This window comes from Mirounga leonina, unplaced genomic scaffold (genome assembly GCF_011800145.1).
Source record: "Mirounga leonina isolate KUSES-001 unplaced genomic scaffold, KU_Mleo_1.0 Mir_176, whole genome shotgun sequence".
In the NCBI taxonomy this organism is placed as follows: domain Eukaryota; kingdom Metazoa; phylum Chordata; class Mammalia; order Carnivora; family Phocidae; genus Mirounga; species Mirounga leonina.
The window spans coordinates 7,961,659-7,972,929 of NW_023270454.1; the positions used below are offsets into that span (position 1 = coordinate 7,961,659).

Genomic DNA, 11,271 nt, shown 5'->3' on the forward strand with positions numbered 1-11,271 from the left:
CAAGGTAATGGTTAGGGTGATTAGCTTGATTGTGGTGATCATTTCATAATGTCTATGTAAACAAAACATCACATCGTACACCTGAAATATATATAATTTTTATTGGTCAATTATACCTTATTAAAGCTGGAGCCAGGGAGCTAAAGGCAAAAGGAAAGGAAGAGAGAAAAAGAAAACCAGTTTAAAGAGAAACTTGGAGCATTTGACTTTATTCCCATTACCCTGGAAGAATGACTTCACCCCCAAGGAAGGTAGAAGTTCTTAGAAGTTCACCAAGCACTGCCTTTCAAGAACCAAGGGAGGCTCCAGAAAGCATGTGTCTGGTGGAGATGACAGCTGGGACCCTTGAGGAGGGTGCCCGGGAAGACAGAGCCTCCCAGAGGATCAGGAGTCTGGGGGCTTCTGGAGCCGGGATGCAAGTCCCCATCAGCATGACACTTCCCCACCCCCGCCTTGGTCTCTTCTACAAAGTTGAGGCCAGGACTAATCCTTCCCAGCCCTGGTTTCCTTTGTCATTCGGCCTCTCCCTTCCTGCGTGCCCCTGGGACACTTGCCCAGCCTCTCCATTTGTGGTAGGAGTGTCCTCTGGTCACAGATTCGAGGGAGCCTCTGTTGGCAGCCCTCCACACCCAAGTAGGGGCAGTACACACACACATTTGGGGAGTAAGTAAGGAAAGACCCGCCAGCCCCACCTGAGAGTAGGCTGCTGGCTCCAGGACAGCCAAAACTATGTTAGGTGCCATGTTCTCAGGGTTCCAGAAGGACTCCTGTGGCTTTTTAAAAGGGTGGCTTTATTAAAACACCAACATCTGAGGAAATTGAAAGAGAATGTGTACCAATAAGCCTCTCACGCCACCACAGTGGTCTCCATTCCTCCCAGTCCCCCCTCCCTCCTTCTGCACGTATATCTGCTTGCACACTGCACTCCGAGGATGCACAGGCAATAGGGCAGTCTGTTTTCTCCTAACATTATTTCATAAACACTCTCCCATGTTGCTTATTAGTTAGCATTTGGAATGGCTATGTAATATTCCTTTGTGTTGTTTTGTCATAATTTAGTTAAATAACCCGCTAAAGTTGGACATCTAGGTTATTTCCAGTTTTGCGTGATCATGAATAACGTTACTAAGTGTTTTATATACACATCATTTTCTTTCATTGTAATCATTTCCCTCAGGCCAGTGGAGTAGGATTTCTGAGCCAAAGGATATAAACTGCTTTTATAGATCCTGAAAGGACATTGACTTCCTTAAGGCAATCTGCTTGTTTATTTGTGCACAATGGCCCCAGCTAACGGTCAGGGGACAAGTGTTAATGGGTAAATAAGAGATGCCTTTCCTCAGACTCCTCCCGGAAAGATGCAGTTTTTCCAAAACTCTGGCAGATCATATGCTGAAATGTTTCACAGAGAACAACTGGCCTTCTCACTGTTGACAACAACAAGGAGAAACAAAGCCCAGTGCAGAAGAAACCCCTCCCAGGGTGACTCAGGGTGGCTTTGTGTGAATCCCGTTTCCCATCCTGGGAACTGGCACCATTGCCTCCTAGGAGTCACTTTGGACACCTTCACTGCCCTCCCCATGTTCGTGCAGGTGCTAAGTGGGGGAGGGGGGATCCAAAGACCCCTCTTAGAGATGGGCATCTCTGGGACAAGGGGGGCTAGCTCCAGGTTGCCTTACTAGATGACAGCTGAGCTCAGACCCGTGCTCTCGTTAGAGAGAAGCATGGCGAGAGACCACTGGGAGAAACCACCCATGACCCCTGAGCTGGAATGGAGCCTGGGCCTGCCTTTCTTCTGGGATTTCCCAAGGAGGGGAGGCTGTGGGATGGGACTGCAAGAAGGGGCTTCCCCCCCCACCCACCCCAGTATCCCCTGGATTGCTCTAAAAAAGGATCTCAGGGAATGTGGGGCTCTTGCAAAGATGCAAAGGGAAGGGCAGGAGCCCAGGGATGCCTGGCAGCCATCAGACCACATGGGGCTGCCAGCTGGAAGGGTAGTTGGGGCCAAGAAGGCAGGCTTCCCATCTCTGATAGGGACTTCTCAGAAATGGAGGGCATGGGTGGAAGCTGGACATTATTCTAAGAAGACCAAACACACCATCTATCTAGAGGCCATAGCAGTGGGCCACCACCAGCCTCTCCTGGAACCAGAGAGAGACAGGGAGGGCCATCACCCACCACCACCAGTGTCCCCACAGACTTGAGACTGGCTGGTTATGTGAGAAGCTCTCTGCTTTGCTATCCTTCCTCCTGGGCCTGTAAAATTATTGATCATTTATCTGAAATTCAAATTTGTCAGGGCATCCTGTATTTTTATTTGGTAACTCTCCACAATTGGGAGGCAATTGGAAGGGTCCAGGTGAGAGATAATGGGGTCCATCAGGGTTTGCTGATAGGGTGAACATGGGAGGCAGGTGAGAGAAATCTAGAAGGATAACTTGGTGTTTGGTTAATACAACTGGGTAGATCATGGTGTCATTTACAGAGATGGAGAAGAATCAGGGAGAAACAATTTTGGGAGGGAAAAACAAGAGTTCTGTTCACATGTTGAGTTTGAGACGCTTATTAAATAACCAAGCAGGAATAGCACAGGTAGGTAGTTGAACATATTAGTCTGGGATTTGGGGCAAAAGTCAGTGGTGAGGACAGAGATGAAATATGATGGAATTTGATGAAGGACACCAGCAAGAGAGCTCAGTGAAAGAAGGGAAGAAGACCAAGGACTGAGCTCCTAGTTACTCCAAGATTTAGAGGTGAAGCAGGTGGGAGCAGAGCATCATAGGAGACCAATGGATTGCTTCCCTGAATTAAATCAGAACTTCTCTGAATATGTTAGTAACTCTTTTTTGAGATTTATAGGGAAACATTTATTGAGCCCCTGGCATAAGCTAGGCATTGTGCAAGGCACTTTATGTGTTAGCTCAGTGAATCGTCAAAAATACTGGCAAGCGATCGCTATTGTCCCCATTTTAATGTTTTTTTTTTAATGAGTATTAAATCATTTCCGCAGATCACAACTCATAAGTGATCAAGCTGGTATCTGAATTTAGGTTTGCCTCGTTCTAAACCATCTGTTTTTTGAACTGCACAATGTTTTATAGGGTTGTTTGTTTTTAGTTTTTCACATCTGCTTTTCCGGTTGGTAAGATCTTTATGTCAGGGACTTCTCTTTATTTCTCTCCATATCTCTCTGTGCCTCAGTGCCAGGCACATTGCTGGCACTCAACAAATGCTTGCTGTTTTGGATTTGATGCAAGAGGGCTCTACGCCCCTGGGTAGGGGCAGAAGATGCAATTTGCCTACAAGATCCTAACAGAAATGCTGAGAGTTTATATCCTCCCTCCAACAGGGTGGAGAACAAGAGCTTGTGAGTTGCTAGGCTTTCATCCCAGTCCAAACTCAAAGCCATCAGTTAGTGACAACATCTACTTGATAGTTCTGGCCCATGCCAGCAGAAGATAGAACCACAAGGCAGATGGAAAGGCAGGTTTTGAAAGTACAAAGGTTGAGCCATGAAGAGGGAAATGTAAGCTGCAGAAGGAAGAAAAGACTAACTCAAGCCCATTCCCATCTAGTTTTGCTTAAACAAGAAAGTTCATTTTCTTATCAAAATCTGGGTGCTGCATTCCCAGTCCCTCTAAAATTTCCTCCAATCCTGGCTCCTTGGACAGAAATCCAAGCCGTTAACAAGTCTCTCTTGATGTTTCCTGTACAGCATAATGAAATGCAGGCTGGATTATGGTACAGTTGGAGGGAGTTATATTCTATTATAATCATCTAACAAACACTGATGAGTCCTACTACATGCCATGGAATATTATAAGTAGTTTCCATGGATGAACTCATTTCATCCTCATCATGACACCTAAAAGTGGGGAGTGTTACCACTTCTGCTTTACAGATGAGGACACTAAGACTCAGGTAGTTTGAATAACTTGCCCAAGGGCACACAGTAAGTGGGGAGGCCGACTTCAGTGCCCAGATGCTTTACCACTGGACCATAGATAATGCCTCTGGCAGGAGACTAGGGTAAGAGAAGTGCTGACTTCACACAATCCTATCATCTGAGGTCCAGGCTCCACTCCCCAGCTATGGGACCATGAGCCAGCATGCGCAACTCCTCTGAGGCTCAGTTTCTTCAGTGATACACTATGAACTCTTTTCTGGATTCCTTCAATTGTTAGGAGAATTAGATGACATGTCATATGCAAAAATTCTTGAAAACCATAAAGCACAATTCAGAGGTGAAAGATTAAAGGGCTACTTAGTGGTCAGTATAAACCTAAAGGCAGGTTGGCAAACTTTTTCTGTAAAGGGCCAGGGAGTAACTATTTTCAGCTTATTAGGCTGTATGGTCTCTGTTTAAACTACCCATCTCTGTTGCTGCAGCGTGAAAGCAGCCATAGACAATACATAAATGAATGAGCACAGCTGTGTGCCAATAAAACTTTATTGGCAAAAAACAGGCAATAGCCAGATTTAGAGGAAGGATTCCAGGGAGATGTAGCTGAGATAGGTCCTCTGAACTGTCCTACCTTATTTTGTAACCGTTTGACTGAAGACCCAGAGAGCATAATGTCAAATTTGCAGGGGACTTTCCCTCATGCCCACTTCTCTCAACTTACAGGTGGTCAGAGGCATCCACATAAGTAGGAGAGGTATGATAGGTTCTTCATCCTGGGTCATGGACTCTTTTGTGGAGAAGTCAGGATGTCAAAATTCTCTTCCTCTTTTTCCCTCCCACGCACCTGGAGGTAGGGTGAGGCTGGTGTCCCTTCCACTGGGGAAGCACTGATGACCTGGGAAGGTTCACACTGCCAAGGTGGAATGCAGGGGGAAAGGTAGTGTCTCAGGTGAGTGGGGTCTAGGTTGAAGGAAAAGGGCTGGTGTGTGTGTGTGGGGGGGGGTCTTTGAGGTGATCCCACCTCACAGGACAATAAAATGCATGGGCTGGTGTGTCCTTGGTCATATCCTGTACACGTGGTGGCAGGCTATGGAATGGAGACAGCGTTGGGATACTGGCTCAGATGTGACTGATGACACAAGCCTGAAAGGGAAAGCTAAATGACAGATGTCCAAATCCAGATTCAAACTGATCCAACAGGCTGCAATACTTGGCAGAACCCAGTGTGATGACATTTAATTGGGATTACTAACAAGATCTGCATTTAAGTTAAGGCAACAACAAAACCAACAAAAAAGCCAGTTGAACTGACATGGGATGGAGGGGCCCCCACTAGGCAATATTTCCTTTGAAAGAGATCTGGGGTTGGTTAACGGCCATGATGATTAACGGCCACATAGTATCCCATCATTTGGATGTGGTATCGTGTATTACTATGAGTCACCGTGAGGAACGCTCGTGCAAATTTAGGCTACATTAGCATACGTGCAGTGTCCAGATCAAAGTTAGCCACAGCCCAGCACACCCTGACCTGGCCAGACCACACCAACAGTACTGTGTCTAATTTTGTTTAAACAAAGCTCCTTCGTTTTGGACTACAAAGGGGAGCAGGCACATAAATCGATGATTTCAATATAATGTGGCAAGTGTGAAGACAGGCACACACACACACACACACACACACGCACACAGGTCTCCTAACCAGATCTAAAGAGCCGCTGTTGAAAGAATGAGGCTTGCTTAGCCTCTTTCAACTCGCTGAAGAACAATCATGAGGAAGAGGAGAAAGCCTTGTTATGAGCTGTTCCTGCAAGAGGAGCTAGAAACAGCATGAGTGGAATAGTCGAGGAGGACTGGGCAAGAGTTTCTGTTACTTGTGGCTGCTCTTCAGTAGAAGTGCAATACCTCATCTGTCTGGGAAGTCAGGAGGGAGGTTCTTGACCTGGGAGGGAGGGAGGTCGTACGGGATGTCCTCTGAGACCCCTTCCAAGGCTAAGTTCCTGGGAGCTGTGGATGGGAACAGCATCATGGAGCTGGCTTGCTCCCTCTCCTCCCCAAGGAGATGCAGTGCTGGAAACCCTATCCTGTTTTTTTGGCATACTGAACCCTGCACTGTCACGGCAAGTCCAGGATCCCTCAGACTCTAGGAAGCTCTAGGCTTCCCCTGCAGGTTTATTAGAAACGTGTGGGCTCTGGGAGCACGCCCTCCCACCACACCAAGCACACCAAGTTCTCTGTTTATAGACAAAACCACTGGGTGCTCAGTCTAAACCAGCAGGCTTCTAACCCTTTGCTGTTCTGACAGCAAAATTCCTCTGATTGTCTAATGATTATGGTAATAACAATATTGTCAAATAGCAGCAATAATAATGATGATATCTAATATTTACTGAGTACTTTTTATGTGCCAGACACTGAGTTTTCATGTATAAATTAATTTAATCCTTACAACAACCCTATGGGATAGGTATACCACTGTCATCCCATTTGATAGATGAGAAAACTGAGGATTTGAGAGATTAAATTTTTTGCCCCAAGATTATAGAACTAGTCAGTGGCACAGGCCGGATGTGAACCCAGAAGTTTCCCCTCAAAGCCTATATCCTGTAGCTATTCACTTAGAATGTTTAAAAGACACAGGGAGCCCATTGTTTTCCAGACTATGGCTTGTATCTCATTTTTGGATCATGACATGAATGTATGGGTTGTGAATATTTTTTTTAAATGAATAGTATCGAAGAGACTACATCTGTATCTTTGGGGTAAAAACCCAGTAGTGCAATTCCTGGGTCATAGGGTAGCTCTATTTTTAACTTTTTGAGGAACCTCCACACTGTTTTCCAAAGTGGCTGTACCAACTTGCATTCCCACCAACAGTGTAAGAGGGTTCCCCTTTCTCCACATCCTCTCCACATTTGTTGTTCCTTCCCTTGTCAATTTTGGTCATTCTAACTGGTGTAAGGTGGTATCTCAATGTGGTTTTGACTTGAATTTCCCTGATGGCTAATGATGTTGAACATTTCTTTATGTGTCTGTTAGCCATTCATATATCTTCTTTGGAGAGTATCTGTTCATGTCTTCTGCCCATTTTTTGACTTGATTATTTATTTTTTGGGGTGTTGAGTTTGAGAAGTTCTCTATAGATCTTGGATACCAGCCCTTTATCTGTAGTGTCATTTGCAAATATCTTCTCCCATTCCGTGGGTTGCCTCTTTGTTTTGTTGTGCAGAAGCTTTTTATCTTGATGAAGTCTCAAAAGTTCATTTTTGCTTTTGTTTCCCTTGCCTTTGGGAGACGTGTCTTGAAAGAAGTTGCTGTGGCCGATGTTGAAGAGGTTACTGCCTATGTTCTCCTCTAGGATTTTGATGGATTCCTGTCTCACATTGAGGTCTTTCATCCATTTAGAGTTTATCTTTCTGAATGGTGTAAGAGAATGGTCAAGTTTCATTCTTCTGTATATAGCTGTCCAATTTTCCCAGCACCATTTATTGAAGAGACTGTCTTTTTTCCATTGCATGTTTTTTCCTGCTTTGTCGAAGATTAGTTGACCATAGAGTTGAGGGTCCATTTCTGGGCTCTCTATTCTGTTCCATTGATTTATATGTCTGTTTTTGTGCCAGTACCATGCTGTCTTGGTGATCACAGTTTTGTAATATAGCTTGAATACTACAGATGTACTGAAAAGAAGGGGCACATGCACCCCAATGTTCATAGCAGCAATGTCCACAATAGTCAAACTGTGGACGGAGCTGAGATGCCCTTCAACAGACGAATGGATAAAGAAGATGTGGCCCATATATACAATGGAATATTACTCAGCCTTCAGAAAAGAGGAATACCCACCATTTGCATCGACATGGATGGAACTGGAGGGGATTATGCTAAGTGAAATAAGTCAAGCAGAGAAAGACAATTATCATATGGTTTCACTTACATGTGGAACATAAGGAATAGCATGGAGGACATTAGGAGAAGGAAGGGAAAAATGAAGGGGCGGGAATCAGAGCGGGAGACGAACCATGACAGACTATGGACTCTGGGAAACAAACTGAGGGTTTCAGAGGGGAGGAGCATGGGGGGATGGGTTAGCCTGGTGATGGGTATTAAGGAGGGCATGTATTGCATGGAGCACTGGGTGTTATACACAAACAATGAATCATGGAACACTACATCAAAAACTAATGATGCACTGTATGGTGACTAACATAACATAATAAAAAAAAAAGAATAGATTAGAAAATCATCGGCATCCATCACACATTTAGGATTAGTTGGGTTATGGATGGATGTGTGAACTAGTTGCAATGTAAAATACATTAGTATAGGTCATGGTCAAAAAGCCTGGGAAAGACTGACCTAGTTCAGCCTGCTCACTTTACAACTGAGTGTACTAAGGTTCAGACAATGATTTTTCCCTAGGTTACAGAGTGTTAATGGGCGAGCTGGGACTAAACCCAAGTTTTTTTCCGACTCTCAGTTCCCACTATCAAGCTTAATTGACTGCAAAGAAAACCAGGAAAAAAAACCCATGAGTATTAATACTCATAGTAGGGGGTAGTACTCCCGCTGTAATAACAACAGTACTCTTTCTAGCATGCCTACCGGGTGCCAGGAGCCTCTTTTCAAAGTGCTTTTGATATATTAACTTATTTAAATCTCATTACAACCCAATGGGGCAGGCATACTTATTTCCCCCATTTTCAGATGACGAAACTCAAGTAAAGAAAGATCAAGTAACTTGGTCAACATCTCATAGTTGGTCATGGAGAAAAGGGGTTTCAAACGCACCCAGGCTGGCTTCAAAGTCCACTGTTACCCAGTACAAGGTACTGTGTGATGCTGCCTGTCTATAGCATATAATGCTATAATGCCAACACAGTATATACTAACATGCATGTGTAATAATATAACTAATTAGACACTTACTTCTTCCACCAGTCACATGTCCTTGAGCGGTGATTCCATATTTACCATGCCATTTAGATACTTGACTAAAACTGAAGTAATCCTATTTCCCCCCCACAATTAAGATCCCCTCCAAGATTTCATGTCTCTGTCATCATTCATTCATTCATTCACTTATCATTTGCATATTTAAAAACATGCATTTGCAGAATGGAAGGGAGTAGGCAGAATTTTTTTTCAAAAATTGTGCATAAAGCCCTTCCTTGTTCCAAAAAGGATTAAGGCAGTTTACAAGGATACAGAAAATACAGTAAGAAAATAGTAGATGCCAACAAGATAAAGGAAGAAGCAGTGAGAGATGCTAAATGGAGGTAGGAATGAAACTAACAGAAAAATGCTTTCTGGAAAGTCTATACAGTAGCTGCAAGTGGACCACAGATCTGTCTCCAGGTTTTCATTTTAATTAGCTTCAAATTCATATATCTTGCAATGAGATGACAGCTCACTCTCAGTCTGCATTAACTACCTCTTGAGAGCAACTTTAATTACTTTCAGATTCACCGTCTCCTTAAGGTGAAAACAAACTAATTCCTCAAGGCATACCTCTTTCTGCAACTAAGACAGAAAATAATTTCTGCATGTGTTGATGTTGTGTAATGGATTGAACAATGTCCTCAACAGCACCCCTACAATAAGCACAGGGGAAATTTCGTGGCACTGTTTTCAACAGGTGGTCCCAATAAAGTCCAAGGGCATCACACTCTTAATTCTGAGATGCATAATGAGATCAGTATTCTGCCATCTAAATGGATACGGGCTCTGAGCACACTGTTCTCTGATTGCAGAGTCAAAGACAGACCTGTTTGGAATGAGGTGATCAAAAAAAGGGGTGCTCAGTTCAAACGACATTTGGATCACTTGGTATTGGCTGAGGCCACTCCAGCTCTTGGGAGTCAGACCTTCCTTTGCATAAGCAGACTCTACTCTGGCACATAGCATTAGCTACGTCATACTGTCCTAATGTGTATGTGTGCTCATGCTTTGAAACCCTCCCACAGTAGGAAACACATCTCATGATTCTTTTGATTCGCATGCTATGGACTGAATGTTTTCATCCTCCCAAATTCATATGTTGAAATCTTAACCTGCAATATCTAACCTAAACCATTTCTTCAGGAACTCTCCCTGCTCCAGTTCTGTAGTCTACATCGCCATAAAACTCCAGCTTTCCAAGAAATCAGAGACTGAGATGTTTGCACTTCCCCTTTCTGCTACTACATCTTCATAGCAGGAATTCAAATTCCTTAGTAGTGTCATGACAGGAGAAAGGTGGAAGATGTTCTTCCTGACCACCCTTTGTCACCACAGTCATGTCCCAGAATAGTCATGAGTAACAGTGACCCTCCTCTAACACTTTCACTCCGTCACATCTTTCCTAAAGTGCTGGACCAGGGACCTCATAACCCATGACCATCCATTCTCAACTCTCTTGTTCATGAACTCAAGCCTGATGGTCGATACTGTCCAAAACTCAACGTGGAATAGAACAAAAACATAATATGGAACCATTAGTCCAGGTAATAAGCAATGGGTTGAAGTAGATAGAAAGTCTTAGAGGAATTTGGGGGTGGAAAGAAGGGACTGATGCAGCCTCCTTGAGAGATGTTGGAAGGCTGTGTGCATAGAAACTGGTGATATTGTGGGAATATCAGGAAAGTTCCCAAGAGGATGCTGGTCAGGAATGGATAGGTAGATGGTGGGTAGAAAGCCCAACTGAGAAAATAGTTTGGGTGAAAATAATTTAAATCCAGATGGTTGGATCAGACAGGGGAAGCCAGGATGATGCATATACACAAGGTATAGTATTTGCCTTTTATTTCAAATACTTGGACAAAGAGATGAACTGAGAGAAGTCTCATGTGAGGTTTTATAAGAGTAATATTGTTATGTAGTTAGATTATAATTTTGCAATATTGAAACACAGTAAGAGTGAGCATTTGTCCCCCTGTAGTTTTTTACCCATCATTTATTCAGACATGGCACTTGGGTGCAGTGGATGGTTTTGTCATCCAGTTGTAGGACGTATGAGCTCTGTGTCAACAAGGAGGTTTGAAGTCTGAGAGTGGTTCAGACAGAACTCCTCCTGTCTCAGTCAGTCTGGGCTACTATAACAAAATACCACAGACTGGTGGTTTAAACAACAGACATTTATCTGTCACAGTTGTGGAGACTGGGAAGTCCAAGATCAAGGTGTGGGCCGATTTGGCTGTTGCTAAGGGCTGTTTTCCTGGCTTGTAGATGACCCCTTTTCTCTGTGTCCTCACATGGCAGATCTCTCTCTCTCTCTCTCTCTCTCTCTCTCTCTCTTCTTTCCCTCTCCCTCTCCCTCTCCTGTCTCTTCTTATAAGGGCACTAATCTCATCATGAGGGCCCCACTCTCATGACATAATAACCTCCCAAAG

The 11,271-nt window shown here is 44.0% G+C and overlaps 1 protein-coding gene across 4 annotated transcripts in view; it reads right to left on the bottom strand.

Moving 5' to 3' along the window:
- The window catches only part of SCARA5 (scavenger receptor class A member 5), a 116,054-nt gene that overhangs the window by 75,892 nt on the left and 28,891 nt on the right, over window positions 1–11,271 (bottom strand). The gene's annotated exons all lie outside the window — the stretch shown is intronic.